This window comes from Oncorhynchus keta, unplaced genomic scaffold (assembly GCF_023373465.1).
Source record: "Oncorhynchus keta strain PuntledgeMale-10-30-2019 unplaced genomic scaffold, Oket_V2 Un_contig_6761_pilon_pilon, whole genome shotgun sequence".
Taxonomy (NCBI): Eukaryota; Metazoa; Chordata; class Actinopteri; order Salmoniformes; family Salmonidae; genus Oncorhynchus; species Oncorhynchus keta.
Genome location: NW_026289046.1, coordinates 1 through 10,914, shown reverse-complemented (window position 1 = coordinate 10,914; position 10,914 = coordinate 1). Strand labels below are relative to the sequence as shown.

General features: G+C 38.6%; 1 long non-coding RNA gene across 1 annotated transcript; it reads right to left on the bottom strand.

Moving 5' to 3' along the window:
- Positions 1-8,511: 8,511 nt before the first annotated feature.
- On the bottom strand, positions 8,512-9,314 carry LOC127926085 (uncharacterized). The gene is made up of 3 exons (XR_008123236.1): positions 9,249-9,314; positions 8,889-9,032; positions 8,512-8,604 (listed from the first exon to the last, which is right to left on the bottom strand). It is a non-coding gene; the product is annotated as an uncharacterized LOC127926085 (long non-coding RNA).
- Positions 9,315-10,914: the final 1,600 nt, after the last annotated feature.

Genomic DNA, 10,914 nt, shown 5'->3' with positions numbered 1-10,914 from the left:
TGTAATATGTGATATACATCTATATGTGATATACATCTATATGTGATATACATCTATATGTGTGTAATATGTGATATACATCTATATGTGATATACATCTATATGTGTGTAATATGTGATATACATCTATATGTGATATACATCTATATGTGATATACATCTATATGTGATATACATCTATATGTGATATACATCTATATGTGTGTAATATGTGATATACATCTATATGTGTGTAATATGTGATATACATCTATATGTGTGTAATATGTGATATACATCTATATGTGATATACATCTATATGTGTGTAATATGTGATATACATCTATATGTGTGTAATATGTGATATACATCTATATGTGATATACATCTATATGTGATATACATCTATATGTGTGTAATATGTGATATACATCTATATGTGTGTAATATGTGATATACATCTATATGTGATATACATCTATATGTGATATACATCTATATGTGATATACATCTATATGTGATATACATCTATATGTGATATACATCTATATGTGATATACATCTATATGTGATATACATCTATATGTGATATACATCTATATGTGATATACATCTATATGTGTGTAATATGTGATATACATCTATATGTGATATACATCTATATGTGATATACATCTATATGTGATATACATCTATATGTGATATACATCTATATGTGATATACATCTATAGGTGATATACATCTATATGTGATATACATCTATAGGTGATATACATCTATAGGTGATATACATCTATATGTGATATACATCTATAGGTGATATACATCTATATGTGATATACATCTATATGTGATATACATCTATATGTGTGTAATATGTGATATACATCTATATGTGATATACATCTATATGTGTGTAATATGTGATATACATCTATATGTGATATACGTATGTATATGTATGTAAACATGTCTTCACTATTATTCTGTCGATGTCGAAAACTGTCAACAAAAAAACAAAAAACAGAAATGAGTAGGTGTATTCAAACTTAAGACAGGTACTGTATATATGTTTAAATGTATATATGTTTAAATGTATATATGTTTCAATGTATATATGTATATATGTTTCAATGTATATATGTATATATGTTTCAATGTATATATGTATATAGGTTTAAATGTATATATGTATATAGGTTTAAATGTATATATGTATATATGTTTAAATGTATATATGTTTCAAATGTATATATGTTTAAATTTATATATGTTTCAATGTATATATGTTTAAATGTTTAAATGTTTATATGTTTAAATATATATATGTTTAAATGCATATATGTTTAAATGCATATATGTATGTATGTATGTATGTATGTATGTATGTATGTATGTATGTATGCATGTATGTATGTATGTATGTATGTGTGCGTGCGTGCGTGTGTGCGTGCGTATGTGCGTGCGTGCTTGCATGCATGCATGCATGCATGCATGCATGCATGCATGTATATGTATGCATGTATGTATGTATGTATGTATGTATGTATGTATGTATGTATGTATGTATGTATGTATGTATGCAATGTATGTATGTATGCATGTATGTATGTATGTATGTATGTATGTATGTATGTATGTATGTATGTATGTATGTATGTATGTATGTATGTATGTATGTATGTATGTATGTAAACATGTTTTATTGAAAACAAGTGAACAGCTTCATATAACCCTAAACTGGATCATTAAGAGGCCTGGCTTGGGCTGATATTTTATTAATTACTTTCTCAACTAGCTGTTAGATACAAATGGAAAATACACATCAACAATCCTTCCTCCAAAGGACCATTCGATGGATTAAGTTTTGTGAAATTCCCCAAATAATATTTCATATGGAATCACTAAAGACTATTAGGTTACTGTGTAACAGCAGATACGAGTCTCTCAGAAAGGACAGAACAAATACATCCAGGTTGCTCTGACAGACAGACAGACAGACAGACAGACAGACAGACAGACAGACAGACAGAATGAGCTGTCAATGACAGACAGACAGACAGACAGACAGACAGACAGACAGACAGACAGACAGACAGACAGACAGACAGAATGAGCTGTCAATGACAGACAGACAGACAGACAGACAGACAGACAGACAGACAGACAGACAGACAGAATGAGCTGTCAATGACAGACAGACAGACAGACAGACAGAATGAGCTGTCAATGACAGACAGACAGACAGACAGACAGACAGACAGACAGACAGACAGACAGAATGAGCTGTCAATGACAGACAGACAGACAGACAGACAGACAGACAGACAGACAGAATGAGCTGTCAATGACAGACAGACAGACAGACAGACAGACAGACAGACAGACAGACAGACAGACAGACAGACAGAATGAGCTGTCAATGACGGACAGACAGACAGACAGACAGACAGACAGACAGACAGACAGACAGACAGACAGACAGACAGACAGAATGAGCTGTCAATGACAGACAGACAGACAGACAGACAGACAGAATGAGCTGTCAATGACAGACAGACAGACAGACAGACAGACAGACAGACAGACAGACAGAATGAGCTGTCAATGACAGACAGACAGACAGACAGACAGACAGACAGACAGACAGACAGACAGACAGACAGACAGACAGAATGAGCTGTCAATGACAGACAGACAGACAGACAGACAGACAGACAGACAGAATGAGCTGTCAATGACAGACAGACAGACAGACAGACAGACAGACAGACAGACAGACAGACAGACAGACAGACAGACACAGACAGACAGACAGACAGACAGAATGAGCTGTCAATGACAGACAGACAGACAGACAGAATGAGCTGTCAATGACAGACAGACAGACAGACAGACAGACAGACAGACAGAATGAGCTGTCAATGACAGACAGACAGACAGACAGACAGACAGACAGACAGACAGACAGACAGAATGAGCTGTCAATGACAGACAGGACAGACAGACAGACAGACAGACAGACAGACAGACAGACAGACAGACAGACAGAGAGTTGTATGGTGCCAAGTTATTAGTGGAATGTCTAGAGCCAGACAAAATGAATACCAGTATTCAGCAGTGTGTGATGCTCATCCATCATTCAGACCCAGAGTACATTTCCCAAATCTTTAATCCAACTAAAATAAGGATTTGAAACTGGGAAATCTCCTTAACCTGCCACAGAGAAAGAGACTGACATCTAGCGTGTGTTCCCAATGGCACCCTATTTCCTCTGTAGTGCACTACTACTGACCAGGGACATATAATGTAGTGCACTACTACTGACCAGGGACATATAATGTAGTGCACTACTACTGACCAGGGACATATAATGTAGTACACTACTACTGACCAGGGACATATAATGTAGTGCACTACTACTGACCAGGGACATATAATGTGTAGCACTACTACACCAGGGACATATAATCTAGTACACTTACTACTGACCAGGGCCACACGGCAGCGTGGCCTAGTGGTTAGGCGTTGGACTGGTAACCGGAAGGTTGCGGTTCAAACCCCTGAGCTGACAAGGTACAAATCTGTCGTTCTGCCCCTGAACAGGCAGTTAACCCACTGTTCCCAGGTACTGAAAATAAGAATGTGTTCTTAACTGACTTGCCTGGTTAAATAAAGGTAAAAATAAATAAATAAATATATAATGTAATACACTACTACTCACCTGAGAATTATCTACCAATGTGGATGACAGGGAGGAGTGGAGAACAGGCACCATTTTAATCACGGAAAACAGTGTTGAAAAGACCATAGTATGCATTCATTTCAAAACTTCTAATAACCTATGTGGTTGTTAAGTTGATAAAGCTCACATCTGTTCTCCGGTATTCAGAATTAATCAGATCTCATTTTGAACAGACTGCCATGCAGAACGTGGAGTGACAGTCAGATCTCATTTTGAACAGACTGCCATGCAGAACGTGGAGTCAGATCTCATTTTGAACAGACTGCCATGCAGAACGTGGAGTGACAGTCAGATCTCATTTTGAACAGACTGCCATGCAGAACGTGGAGTCAGATCTCATTTTGAACAGACTGCCATGCAGAACGTGGAGTGACAGTCAGATCTCATTTTGAACAGACTGCCATGCAGAACGTGGAGTGACAGTCAGATCACATTTTGAACAGACTGCCATGCAGAACGTGGAGTGACAGTCAGATCTCATGTTGAACAGACTGCCATGCAGAACGTGGAGTGACAGTCAGATCTCATTTTGAACAGACTGCCATGCAGAACGTGGAGTGACAGTCAGATCTCATTTTGAACAGACTGCCATGCAGAACGTGGAGTGACAGTCAGATCACATTTGAACAGACTGCCATGCAGAACGTGAGTGACAGTCAGATCACATTTTGAACAGACTGCCATGCAGAACGTGGAGTCAGATCTCATTTTGAACAGACTGCCATGCAGAACGTGGAGTGACAGTCAGATCACATTTTGAACAGACTGCCATGCAGAACGTGGAGTGACAGTCAGATCTCATGTTGAACAGACTGCCATGCAGAACGTGGAGTGACAGTCAGTTTTCACAACTTCTCAGCAATAAATTCTCCCTCCTCCTGTCAAAATGTGACTCTAGGTCTCACTCCCAGCCGACCTGACAATGGTAAGGTAGAAGCTGTTGCTAACAGACAGTCTATTCTCTGATTAGAGGCAAGACAGGCTCCCTCCCTCGTAAACCAAATTGCCCTTAAACATAGTGGAATGTTACAAACCGCAGACTGTTGAAACCTGTAAACAAGAACGACTCAAAGAAAGCTTCACCCTATTCAAATCTAGTCATGCACACTCTGCGTTTCCTGCAATGCCAATGAGTGGGAATGGGGTCATATTTTGTCTATCTGTGCTCTCTTGCACAGACAGACAACACATTCAGCTGGGGGAGGGCCTAAAACTAGGTATTCAGATTCAGTTTTGACACAGGCCATCTGATCAGCTCCTCCAGAACATCATTCCTCCATCTTTATAGCCGTGTATTTAAGGAGCTGCTGCAGGACTTCTAAGATCATTTCTGACTACGAAGACAAGCAGATCTGTCCTCTCCTGTAACTCACAGTTGTCACCTCAACCTGTAATCCATGTAACTTTTATGAAGACTGTTGAACACAGGAAAGAATGGCAGCTATATGAAATAAAATCACTTTTTATGTTTTATTTGTCAATGGACCAAATCTGTCACCTTCATTTTTTTTTTATTTTTTTATATTTTTTTATTTCACCTTTATTTAACCAGGTAGGCTAGTTGAGAACACCTTTTTTAACAGGTAGGCTAGTTGAAAGACCTTTATTTAACCAGGTAGGCTAGTTGAGGAACACCTTTATTTAACCAGGTAGGCTAGTTGAGAGACACCTTTATTTAACCAGGTAGGCTAGTTGAGAACACCTTTATTTAACCAGGTAGGCCAGTTGAGAACACCTTTATTTAACCAGGTAGGCTAGTTGAGAACACCTTTATTTAACCAGGTAGGCTAGTTGAGAACACCTTTATTTAACCAGGTAGGCTAGTTGAGAACAAGTTCTCATTTACAAATCTGCAACCTGGCCAAGATAAAGCAAAGCAGTTAGACACAAACAACACAGAGTTACACATGGAGTAAAACAAACATACAGTCAATAATACAGAATAAACAAGTCTATATACAATGTGAGCAAATTATCATGAACTAGATTATCAGGAAAAAGCAAATCCAGAACAAAAACAGAAAATAGAGAATTGATTCCATACCGGTAACTTAAAATATTGGATAGCATTTAATACCAGTGGTTCAATTTCCACATTAGTCTGATTGATTTTAATTAAATAAGATGAGAGCAAGATTAATAACTGGCAGATGACAACAGTCCTTTATAATAGTCACCAACACAGTCTACCACTACTACCTTATAGTAACCTAGAACACAGTCTATCACTACTACCTTATAGTAACCCAGAACACAGTCTATCACTACTACCTTATAGTAACCCAGAACACAGTCTATCACTACTACTTATAGTAACCCAGAACTGACGGTCTATCACTACTACCTTATAGTAACCCAGAACACAGTCTATCACTACTACCTTATAGTAACCCAGAACACAGTCTATCACTACTACCTTATAGTAACCCAGAACACAGTCTATCACTACTACCTTATAGTAACCCAGAACACAGTCTACCACTACTACCTTATAGTAACCCAGAACACAGTCTATCACTACTACCTTATAGTAACCTAGAACACAGTCTATCACTACTACCTTATAGTAACCTAGAACACAGTCTACCACTACTACCTTATAGTAACCCAGAACACAGTCTACCACTACTACCTTATAGTAACCTAGAACACAGTCTATCACTACTACCTTATAGTAACCTAGAACACAGTCTACCACTACTACCTTATAGTAACCTAGACACAGTCTACCACTACTACCTTATAGTAACCCAGAACACAGTCTATCACTACTACCTTATAGTAACCCAGAACACAGTCTACCACTACTACCTTATAGTAACCTAGAACACAGTCTACCACTACTACCTTATAGTAACCTAGAACACAGTCTACCACTACTACCTTATAGTAACCCAGAACACAGTCTACCACTACTACCTTATAGTAACCTAGAACACAGTCTACCACTACTACCTTATAGTAACCCCAGAGACACGGTCTGTCACTGTACCTTATGATGACCCAGGAACACAGTCCTATCACTACTACCTTATAGTAACCCAAGACACAGTCTACCACTACTACCTTATAGTAACCCATAGAACACAGTCTATCACTACTACCTTATGGCCAACCTAGAGACACAGTCTACCACTACTACTATAGCCAACCCCAAGACACAGTCTATCACTACTACCTTATAGTAACCCTAGAACACAGTCTACCACTACTACCTTATAGTAACCTAGAACACAGTCTATCACTAATACCTTATAGTAACCCAGAACACAGTCTACCACTACTACCTTATAGTAACCCAGAACACAGTCTATCACTACTACCTTATAGTAACCCAGACACAGTCTACCACTACTACCTTATAGTAACCTAGAACACAGTCTATCACTACTACCTTATAGTAACCCAGGAACACAGTCTATCACTACTACCTTATAGTAAACCCAGAACACAGTCTATCACTACTACCTTATAGTAAACCCCAGGAACCTGTCTATCACTACTGCCTTATAGTAACCCAGAACACAGTCTGACCACTACTACCTTATAGTAACCTAGAACACAGTCTATCCACTACTACCTTATAGTAACCTAGAACACAGTCTACCACTACTACCTTATAGTAACCCCAGAACACAGTGGACCACTACTACCTTATAGTAACCTAGAACACAGTCGACCACTACTACCTTATAGTAACTCAGAACACAGTCTACCACTACTACCTTATAGTAACCCAGAACACAGTCGACCACTACTACCTTATAGTAACCTAGAACACAGTCGGCCACTACTACCTTATAGTAACCTAGAACATAGTCTACCACTACTACCTTATAGTAACCAAGAACACAGTCTACCACTACCCTTATAGTAACCAAGAACACAGTCTACCACTACTACCTTATAGTAACCCAGAACACAGTCTACCACTACTACCTTATAGTAACCTAGAACACAGTCTACCACTACTACCTTATAGTAACCTCAGAACAGTCCTATCACTACTACCTTATAGTAACCCAGAACACAGTCTACCACTACTACCTTATAGTAAATCAGAACACAGTCTACCACTACTACCTTATAGTAACCCAGAACACAGTCTATCACTACTACCTTATAGTAACCCAGACTACAGTCTATCACTACTACCTTATAGTAAATCCTAGAACACAGTCTATCACTACTACCTTATAGTAACCCAGAACACAGTCTACCACTACTACCTTATAGTAACCAGAACACAGTCTATCACTACTACCTTATAGTAACCTAGAACACAGTCTATCACTACTACCTTATAGTAACCTAGAACACAGTCTATCACTACTACCTTATAGTAACCTAGAACACAGTCTATCACTACTACCTTATAGTAAACCCAGAACACAGTCTATCACTACTACCTTATAGTAACCCAGAACACAGTCTATCACTACTACCTTATAGTAACCTAGAACACAGTCTATCACTACTACCTTATAGTAACCCAGAACACAGTCTACCACTACTACCTTTATAGTAACCCAGAACACAGTCTATCACTACTACCTTATAGTAACAGAACACAGTCTACCACTACTACCTTATAGTAACCTAGAAACAGTCTATCACTACTACCTATAGTAATCCAGAACACAGTCTATCACTACTACCTTTATAGTAACCCAGAACACAGTCTACCACTACTACCTTTATAGTAACTCAGAACACACTATCACTACTACCTTTATAGTAACCTAGAAACACAGTCTATCACTACTACCTTTATAGTAACCCAGAACACAGTCTACCACTACTACCTTATAGTAACCCAGAACACAGTCTATCACTACTACCTTATAGTAACCCAGAACACAGTCTATCACTACTACCTTATAGTAACCCAGAACACAGTCTATCACTACTACTTATAGTAACCTAGAACACAGTCTATCACTACCTTATAGTAACCCAGAACACAGTCTATCACTACTACCTTATAGTAACCCCAGAACACAGTCTACCACTACTACCTTATAGTAACCCAGAACACAGTCTATCACTACTACCTTATAGTAACTCAGAACACAGTCTATCACTACTACCTTATAGTAACCCAGAACACAGTCTACCACTACTACCTTATAGTAATCAGAACACAGTCTATCACTACTACCTTATAGTAACCCAGAACACAGTCTATCACTACTACCTTATAGTAACCCAGAACACAGTCTATCACTACTACCTTATAGTAACCCAGAACACAGTCTATCACTACTACCTTATAGTAACCCAGAACACAGTCTATCACTACTACCTTATAGTAACCCAGGAACACAGTCTACCACTACTACCTTATAGTAACCCAGAACACAGTCTACCACTACTACCTTATAGTAACCCAGAACACAGTCTATCACTACTACCTTATAGTAACCAGAACACAGTCTATCACTACTACCTTATAGTAACCCAGAACACAGTCTACCACTACTACCTTATAGTAACCCAGAACACAGTCTACCACTACTACCTTATAGTAACCCAGAACACAGTCTATCACTACTACCTTATAGTAACCCAGAACACAGTCTATCACTACTACCTTATAGTAACCCCAGAACACAGTCTACCACTACTACCTTATAGTAACCCAGAACACAGTCTACACTACACCTTATAGTAACCCAGAACACAGTCTATCACTACTACCTTTATAGTAACCCAGAACACAGTCCACTAGAAGAGGACTTCCAAGGTAATAAGCATACCTTGTGTAATCCTTGCAATCCTTTCAATAATATTCCACTCATGGTTTTCATTAGAATGGCTGAATGAGGCCTGCCTGGGGGTAGATTGCATGTGTTTGACCCATTCCACTTGTGTGTTTGTTTGGCCAGGCAGAGCAGTCAGAGTCCGAAGTCAACGTATTCTATATCACTTGTGCTTCAAAGACAACAGGCATTTATGAGAGCCCTCTAACCCTGGGGTGAAAGCCTGTATTCTGGTCTCTGTGCATGTCAAAAGGCTGCGACCACAGGGGAACAAAAGGTTTTACAGGCTCTTTGGAGATCCTTTACTTCTGCCAACAGAGTCTTGTCGTGATTCATCAAGAAGCCATTTAGGTAATTCCAAAGAATTCCAGCATTTGGCTTTACATGTGTACAGTATGTTACCTTCTCCTTACAACATGGCATAATGTTACAACGTTCTATAACTTAAGATCAATTAGACCTATAGAGCAAAAACAACTCCAACCATCTCCAACATTCTATAATTTACAGGCTTAAGATCAATTAGACCTATAGAGCAAAAACAACTCCAACCATCTCAACATTCTATAATTTACAGGCTTAAGATCAATTAGACCTATAGAGCAAAAACAACTCCAACCATCTCCAACATTCTATAATTTACAGGCTTAAGATCAATTAGACCTATGGAAGCAAAAACAACTCTAGTTCTCCAGCATTCCTTCACTGCAACAAAGAACAAGGACCCTTGATGTGCAATTTAGTGATTTTTTTCAATTTTCCCTCCCTTCACTGAGCAGCTTGAAACGCTGTCTCCGGCCAGAGTGAATCCTCGCTCCCTTTGAGAACCATTTAATCCAGATCTTCTCTACAAGCACAGGGATCATCTCAATGTACATCAGACAGGGCCGTTGATCAAAGTAGTAAATCAGTCAGTCTCACACGTCACAAGGCCCAGCCTACAGGCAGAGATCTGAAGAGATGAACATGGGTATGATATTAGGACCCTGGGCCTGCATCCCACAACCTACTGTCTTCCTGTCCTGCCAAGATGGCTGGGGTTCAGATCAGAAACATCATCTAATTCTGAAACAAATATACACAACAGCATGAATACTACAACAACGCGGATACTACAACAGCATGGATACTACAGCAACATGGATACAACAACAACATGAATACTACAACATGAGATACAACAACCAGCATGGATACTACAACATGAATGCTACAAACAACATGGATATACTACCAACATGAATGCTACAACATGAATACAACAACATGGATACTACAACATGGATACTACAACAACATGAATGCTACAACAACATGAATACTACAACAACATGAATACTACAACAACATGAATACTACAACATGAATACTACAACAACATGAATACAACAACAACAAGCAATACGTAACTGAACGAAGCATACT